This window comes from Carlito syrichta, unplaced genomic scaffold (genome assembly GCF_000164805.1).
Source record: "Carlito syrichta isolate Samal-C Ts95f unplaced genomic scaffold, Tarsius_syrichta-2.0.1 Scaffold313996, whole genome shotgun sequence".
Lineage (NCBI taxonomy): Eukaryota > Metazoa > Chordata > Mammalia > Primates > Tarsiidae > Carlito > Carlito syrichta.
In genome coordinates, this window is record NW_007258092.1 from 81,218 (window position 1) to 89,777 (window position 8,560).

The 8,560-nt window shown below is 40.2% G+C and overlaps 2 pseudogenes; both read left to right on the forward strand.

Annotated features, from left to right (window-relative positions):
• Positions 1 to 3,492: 3,492 nt before the first annotated feature.
• The window catches only part of LOC103273332, a 36,148-nt pseudogene continuing 31,080 nt past the window's right edge, over positions 3,493 to 8,560 (forward strand).
• Positions 3,726 to 4,319, forward strand: LOC110596762 (annotated as a pseudogene).

Sequence of the window (8,560 nt, forward strand, 5' to 3'; positions counted from 1 at the left end):
GCAGGTGTAGACTCCACGCCGGCGGGTGATGAAGGCAGCAGGAAGACCTCGCGAGGGGGCGGATGCCATGGAACTCCTGAGCACTTTGCTCCTGGAGGCTCGGACCGTGGGGTTCAGAGGCGGCCGCGAGGCGACAGCGCAGCCCCGTGTCCCCGGAAGGCACTGCTCCTCCTCGGGCATTTTCCCAGGGCTGTAATCAGAGCCCGGCGCCAGACACAGAGGAAAGGGTCTGCGGAATGGGTGCTGAAGAAGCCCTTTCTCCTGTCTCAGGGGGAGGGACCCAAGTCCAGCCTCTCCAAGAGGATCTGCGGTGGGGTCTCTTCCGCCCGACTCCTTTCTCAGATGTTTCCTGACTCCCTGTGTGGGCATTGGATAAAAAGAGCAAAGATCCTTGCCACAAGCAATTTAAAACCTTAAAAGTTTGTCTCTTTATTACTCTTTTTCAATTATCCTTTCCTTTTTAAAATTTTAATTTTTATTTTAGATTCGGGGAGTACACATGCGTATTCCTTACATGGACATATTGTGTAGTGGTGGGGATTGGGTCTCAGGTGGCCCATTCCCCAGATAGCGAACATTGTGTCTCATGGCTAGGTTCTGAACCTTCACCCTCTTCACACTTTCCCCCTTTATTGGTGTCCCCAGTGTCTATCATTTCCATCTTTGTGACTTTTTAGCTCACACATATGAGTGGGAACGTCCGTGTTTAGTTTTCTGTTTCTGAGTCAGGTTACATAGGATGATGTTTTCCAGCTATATCCTTGTGGCTACAAAGGACATGATTTCATTCTTTTTTTATAGCTGCATAGTATTCCATGGTGTATGTGTGATTTCTCTTGTATTAGTCACGTTTTACATTCCAATGATACCACAGAGTTGCACTCTACAGAATTTCAGTCATTTGATTATCATGCTCTGTTTTCAGAGTAATCAGAAACTGCATCAGAATAATATGTGGCACTGTGGTTGAAACACAAGGTTTGAGGCATTTCTAATCATCATTTCAGATTATTCCATGGACAGTAACTTTTGAAAATCGTTTATTGTCTCCTGTCATCTAATGGAGCTGTTTTTATTCTATGTGTTTATTTTTCCTCTAAAAGCTTCTTGGTTTGGATACCTCCTTATGTTTTGCATTGCACAAACTAAGCTTTGTAAACTCATCTATTCCCATTCAAAGCTTTAAAAATATTCAGTGTGAGAAAAATACTCTCCTTCATGCATAGTACACAGCAGTGAAAGACTCATGTTTCATTTCCCAAACCCTGCTTTCGACCACCTACAGACAAAGAAGAGAAAGGCTGTTGAGAAACAAACTGATGATTTTGCTGAAAAGGATATCTTGAATTTTTTTTATTTGTTGGGAATGTAATTTGCATCTCACAGAACATATTGGTATGTATGAACATACTGCCAGAATTGCTCACTGTAGAGATAGTAAATGAATTTTGGAAATTAAATTATTTGACAGTCTATTTTAAATCAGCATTATAGAGATGAATCAGGCAGTCAGGGTTGCTTACCCATAACACTGATTAAAAACAGGTTAGGTTTACAGAGGCAAACTCCATTTTCAAAGCCTCACACTCACTCATTGATTTGAACACTAGAGTTTGAACACTGGCACCTTGCCTGCAGTATCTGTGATGTGATGTATCAGCATAGCTCTGAGTCCCCCTCTTCTGACTTACCCTGTGTCGGTGCCCTCCAGTCGGTCTTTCCCACTGAATTATTTCTTGCCTATTCATCCTTGTGGTGAAAAAAACGCCTTGAGCTTGTTCTTACACTCAGGAGAGCAGTGACAGTGTTTCTGTACAAAGCCAATCTTCCACTTTATTTAGAAACCACCCTCATCGACATCTTAGACACTCAAAAAAAAAAAAAATGCTTAACTAGGATCTACCATGTCCTAGGCAAGATTTTAAGAGCATCTGAAAGATCTGTTTACTCCCTTAACTGACCCATAGACTTTATTATTAGTATTTTCATTTTACAGAAGATATAACTGAGGCACATACAAACTGATCATCTTTCTAGTGGTCACACAGCTAGAAAAGTAAAGAAACACATGAATGTTGCTTAGCTTTGTCTTTGAGAAGATAAAGAGCTAGTTAGCATTCTTTGACTGCTTTCTGTCTCTTGATTTCATGAAGGGCCCCCGCTCACTATGATGAAAACACTTAAAGTAGAGCCTTGCTGAGCTGTGGGACTGTCAGATCCAGGCAGAGCCTAAAACAACCTGATTACTGGATTTCCTCCCTGTCAATGTTTATATAAGAAATATATATTTTTCCAGCTAAATAAATTAATTCTTGGGACTCATTTGTCTAGTTACTATAAACATCTGTCCTGTGTTTTAAGAGAGAGCTACATTATTTATCTCCTCTTTCTTCTATGGTTATTTCCCTCTTCAGCCTGCTCCTGCTGTCACCAACACACTGAATCTGTCCTCATAAAGGTCAATTAATGATCACCTTCATTTTGTCTTTCTCAGGAAGGCATCTGCTGACTACCTTTTATTTTTTGTTGTTGTTGTTGTTGTGTTTTTGTTTGTTTGTTTGTTTTTGAGTTGGAGTCTCACTCTGTCGCCCAGACTGGAGTGCAATGGCAGCTCCCGGCCACCGCAGCCTCGCTTGCTGGGCTCCGGCGATCCTTCCACCTCAGCCTTCCGAGTAGCTGGAATTACAGGCGCACGCCACCACGCCCCGCTGATTTTTTTATTTATTGTAGAGATGAGGTCTCGCTGCCTAGGCAGGTCTCAAACCCGCGGGCTCAGGCAATCCACTCACCTCAGCCTCCCAAAGGCGCGGGATTACAGGCTGAGCCACCGAGCCCGGCTTCTGACTACCTTTTATACACATTCAATTCCCAAGACTCCCTGTTCCCATTTCCTGCTTACTATCTCTTGAGAAATACCATCGTTTAGTGTTCAGATATATTTTTCTTGATTATTTGCTTTATATATTTTCTCTTCCCCCACTAGAATAAAACTCCAAGAGGCAAGAGTTTGTATTGATTTTGTTCCTTGCTTTATACTGAGCACCTGAAATGGTGTTTAGCGTGTGGTAGGTATTCAACAATATTTATTAAATTAGAGAGAGGACAAACTCTGAAATGCCTAGAAGCTTGTCTGATCCCTCCTAATCTCCTCTGTGTTGCCTTCTGCTTATGCTTATCCCAACATATTCGTGTTCTTGGGGTTCTGTCATCAGTGCTTTGCTTTTCTTATTCTATCTATTTTATAATCACCATGGCAAGGCTCTTTTAGGGTTCTTGTAACAATCATGAGATAATGTACATAAGTTATCTGTATTAGTCCTTGGCTTGTTAGATAAAATATTCTTCATTAAAAAACATTCAAAATGTAGAAACATTCAAAATGTAGACCCTTTCCTCAAGCAGGAAGCTGACAAGAATGTGCTGTGGGCAACTCTTAGGATGACTTCAGCATCTTGCATTCTACCGAGTGGTTTTTCTGTGTTGCAGGTTACCATGGCCTCTGAATCCATTATGAAGGCCCCCATTTGTCTAGTGGAAAACCAGAATGAGCAGCTAAAGGTGAATCTGAAAGCAATACAGATTCTTGAAAAGATTTCTCAACCCATGGTAGTGGTGGCCATTGTAGGGCTGTATCGCACAGGAAAATCCTATCTCATGAATCGTCTTGCAGGACACAACCATGGTGAGTGTGGTCCTGGGCTGGAGCCATTTGCTCAGAACTAGTGATGACACCGGCAGATCACAGTGAAGTGACTTCTCCCAGTGAAGAAAACTTCTAATTCTCACTATCAAATTTACAACCTCAACCCTATATGTCCCCAAAATCTCACTCTTTTTTCTAGTAGTAAACAGTCATTCCAACCCTACTTTCCTAAGGGTTCCATGGATCTTTTCTATCTCATTCACTTTCTCCTACTCGGAAGCTCAGTTCCAGCAATTAATTATTCCATTTCCTTTCTTGTACATCACTTTTGCACAGAGTACCTGGTCATTTCAAATAGTACATTTCAAATACCCCATGGCTGTGGGTCTCAACAAGGGCCACAAGGTGACCAAGAACATGAGCAAGCCGAGATACAGCCGCCACGGCGGGGGCCTGACCAAGCACGCCAAGTTCGTGGGGGACGTGATCTGGGAGGTGTGCGGCTTCGACTCCTATGACCGGCGCGACATGGAGCTGCTCAAGGTCTCCAAGGACAAGCGGGCACTCAAGTTCATCAAGACACGGGTGGGGACGCACATCCGCGCCAAGAGGAAGCGTGGAGGAGCTGAGCAACGTGCTGGCCGCCATGAAGAAGGCGGCGGCCAAGAAAGACTGAGCTCCCCAGCCCCAATAAAGCCCTTGTGGAACCGAAGAAAGAGAAAAAAAAGAAGTTGAAGTTGCAGCGGCCGTGAGCATGCATTGCACTCCAGCCTGAGTGCCGGAGTGAGACTCCAACTCAAATAAATAAATTAATAGAGCTACTGTCCAATTTTTTTGTTCCATTTTATAGCAAAATTTTGATAATTTATGCTCCCTTCTTTTTCCCTATTTAGTCTTTCTAACATATGAACTATGACATGTAAAAAGTAAACAGAACACATATGTAAAGTTAATGACTATAAATTAAACACCTATTTAATCACTATGCAGATCATGAAATAAAACATTACCAGCCCTAAACATCTAAAAATCATATCATCTTATACCCTCACTAGAACTCAACAATATTTTGGTTTTTTTAGGGGACATTTCTCCTGCTCTTGATTTTTAAAAAACTGGTTCTACAAAATATATATGCATTCCAAAAAGTAGCTTGGTTTGATCCGCTTTTAACTTTATGTATAATTCTTAGATATCTTGCTTCTGTTGCTCAATAAGTAGTATATAAGATTTTTGTGTTATTTGTACCCATAGTTCATTTATTTTTACTAAAAATAGTATGACACTGTCTCACGACTGTTTATTTGTTGTTGATAAACATTGGTATTATTTCCTGTTCTTGTTTTTAATTAATGAGGCTGTCATGAATACTCTTATATTTAAATCCTAGTGCAAATGTACAAAATCTTCCCTTGTGTAACATGGTCAGAAAGTGGAATTTCTGAATCAGAGTGTTGGTAAAATTTCTAGATAAAATCAAATAGTCTTTTAAAATTCACATGTAATTTGCATGCTCATTAGCAGTAATTGAGAATTCTATACATTCTATAAAATTTTGACAAGAGAAGACTAATTTTTGCTGATCCATCAACTGCATAGCTGCATGCTATTTATCTCAGTATAAATAAATTTGAGTGCATTTTCACATATGTATTTGCTGTTTACACTGCTTATTTTGTGAAGTCTTTTTTCTTGCTTATTTTATTTATTTATTTATTTTGAGCTGGAGTCTCACTCTGTAGTCCAGGCTGGACGACCACTGCTGCCTCAGCCTGCTGGGCTCAGGTGATCGTTCAGTCTGAGCCTTACAAGTAACTGGAGCTACAGGCATGTGCCACCATATCCAGCTAATATTTTGATTTATTGTAGAGATGAGGTCTCACCAAGTTGCCCAGACTGGTCTCAAACCCATGGGTTCAGGCAATCTTCTCACTTCAGTCTCCCAAAGTACTGGGTTTATAGGCATGAGCCACCGCGCCCAGTCTTCTAAATCAATTTTTAAGAAACTCAACCTATGGTCCTGTTAGGTGCTCCTGTCTTTAAAGACCATGCAGCCATTTTTTTCCCACTAAGGTCTTACTTCCTCTCTGGGTCAGTAGCTCAGCACCATTAGGATAGAGTCTCAGCACACTAAACAAGTTTAAGAAAGAAAACAAGTTTTAGAACGTCTTTAATATACTCATATAAGTACAGATTAAGTTGGTTCTCTTTGTTGATATGAAAGAAACCCTTTCCCCCATTCCCATTCCAGGCATTTACATTCCTATATGTTTAACAAATGCAACCCTTAGGCATTCTGGTCTACCTATTGTTACCCTTTGTTACTTCTCCTCTTCCACAGGCTTTTCTCTGGGTTCCACGGTGAGGTCTGAAACCAAAGGCATCTGGATGTGGTGTGTGCCCCATCCCACCAAACTAAACCACACCCTGGTCCTTCTAGACACTGAGGGTCTGGGCAATGTGGAAAAGGTGAGAGAGAGAATCTTCACTGCTCCTGGTTGTCCTCATATCTTTTAATTTGCAAGCACAACTCAACTTCTATATATATTCCTGGACACTGCAAATCCAATGATGAATAATGAGGCTAAATTCTATTTCCTCAAATTTCTTTAGCAAGCGAAAACACTGTTGTATATTTATTGATTACATTTCTATTTTAAATTTATATTGAAGAGATGAATTTCATGTCTCTTTCCTAGGGACTACAGATATACCAGTAAATATAGTAAAGTAAATACAGGTAAACCATCAAATAAACAAAGTTGTGAAGACAAGAAATATAGGGTATGATCAGGACACGGAAACACAGATGCAAAAAGTGAAAAATTAATTCAGTCACATGAGATAGGGAAACCTTCCTGGAGAAAGCTTTCTGGAGTAGCCTATGTGATCAATGGGCTGTACTATTTAAGAGGCGTAAGGTTGACGGGGTCAGAGGCAGATACCATGAAAAAAAAGATTTCAGTGCAAGAAGCTATTTCAGTGGTCTTCAGAAAAGCTTCAGTTTTCTCAGGAGGATTTTGGTCCAACTCTCTGAGCTTTGGAGATGAATTCCACTCTGAGTTCTTTAAAAACATGAGCTAGATTGACTAAAACTGTCGTAAATGGAATAATTCTTGTATTTTTGTTTTATGGTATTAGGTACAATGAATCTTTTCTTCTTGTTTATAGTCTGAGTCTGAACTGAAAGTAGCAGCAGTAGATTTTTGGCTTTCATCACTAAAAAAATAATGAGGGTATGGGAGGGAAGCACAGATTTAATTTTTGAATTTAAGATTTCAGTTTTAGAGTTCTTAGTTATTCTCTCAGTATAACATCAAAATGAAACATTGATTTTACTATAGTTTTCATAAACCTTCTTTTTATCTAATTGTATTTGTCAAGAGACCAAAACATATCAAAATATAAACTGAAGAAAGCAGAACCACTAGCTGACCTTAGAACGTGTAGTGTGATTTAAGTTCTTTCTAAAAAAATTTTTTTAAAACCTTTTATGTCTTGCCACGAGTCTTGTTTCAAACCTCCCCATTTACTCTGGCACACACACCCACTGCTTCAGTCAAATAAAATAACTCTGTAATACCTTTATTTATTTATTTATTTGTTTATTTATTTATTTATTTATTTATTTATTTATTTATTTATTTGAGTTGGAGTCTCACTCTGTAGCCCAGACTGGAGTGCAGTGGCCACTCCTGGCCACCGCAGCCTCAACCTGCTGGGCTCCGGCAATCCTTCCACCTCAGCCTTTCGAGTAGCCAGAGTTACAGGCACGTGCTACCATGCCCGGCTGATTTTTTGATTTATTGTAGAGATGAGATCTTGCCAAGTTGTCCAGGCAGGTCTCGAACCCGCGGGCTCAGGCATCCACTCACCTCAGCCTCCCAAAATGCGGGATTACAGGGCTGAGCCACCAAGCCCGGCTTATAATACCTTTAAACGACCATGCTGTAAAAATTTTGATGGGCTGTTGACACTGCCACCTTCTTAATTCTTTCATCTTCACAAGTCCACATTCTATCAAATCTTTAAAGCTCAGCTATTTTCATTCTGCTGCCGTCATCCTAGTGAATCAAGGTCACTTCTTGGCTCTGAATTCACAGTTATCATCCACGTTAATGAACTTACTCCTCCTTCCCTTGTATCTTACTTTAAAAAAAAATAATTTGTACCCTTTGGTTTTCCTTACACCAGAGACTATTATTCTGGTTGCGTTTGTATGTTGATGTGTTTATCTGCCACTACAGAAAGTCATCTTCTTGAGGGAAGGGTCTGTCATATGAAACTTTGCATCCACCAAACCAATTGCAGGGTCGAGCATTTTGTCAGATGCACAATAAATAGTTGTTGAACTTAGCGGAATAGCAATTGTGGCCTTAACATAGCCATGATTGAGAAAAACATTGCATTGGAATAATTGCACACTGATTACTTGTCACTGACTGTGTTTTAGACATAGTATTCAATATTTTACACACATTGACAATGCTATTTATTTCTTTTAATAGCTAGATGAACTGATGTCTTGAGAGAAGTCAGTGTAAATATCCAAACTGAGGTTTGAATTCAGCATTTGCTTTAACATTTATGCTATTTATCCTACTAGTCAGCTTCAGTCCAGCTGAAATAGTGAATGAACAGACGAATGAATAAAGAGCAGATTCCTACAGTTTTTCTTTTTTTTTTTTTAGTTTTTAATTTTTTTTTATTTTAAAGATTTGGGGTACAATTCAGGGTTAGGTATACAAATGTTCATTATGCAGGTAGACTTTTTTTTTTTTGAGTTGGAGTCTCACTCTGTTGCCCAGACTGGAGTGCAGTGGCCACTCCTGGCCACCGCAGCCTCGCCTGCTGGATGCCAGCGATCCTTCCGCCTCAGCCTTCCAAGTAGCTGGAACTACAGGTGCGCGCTACCAC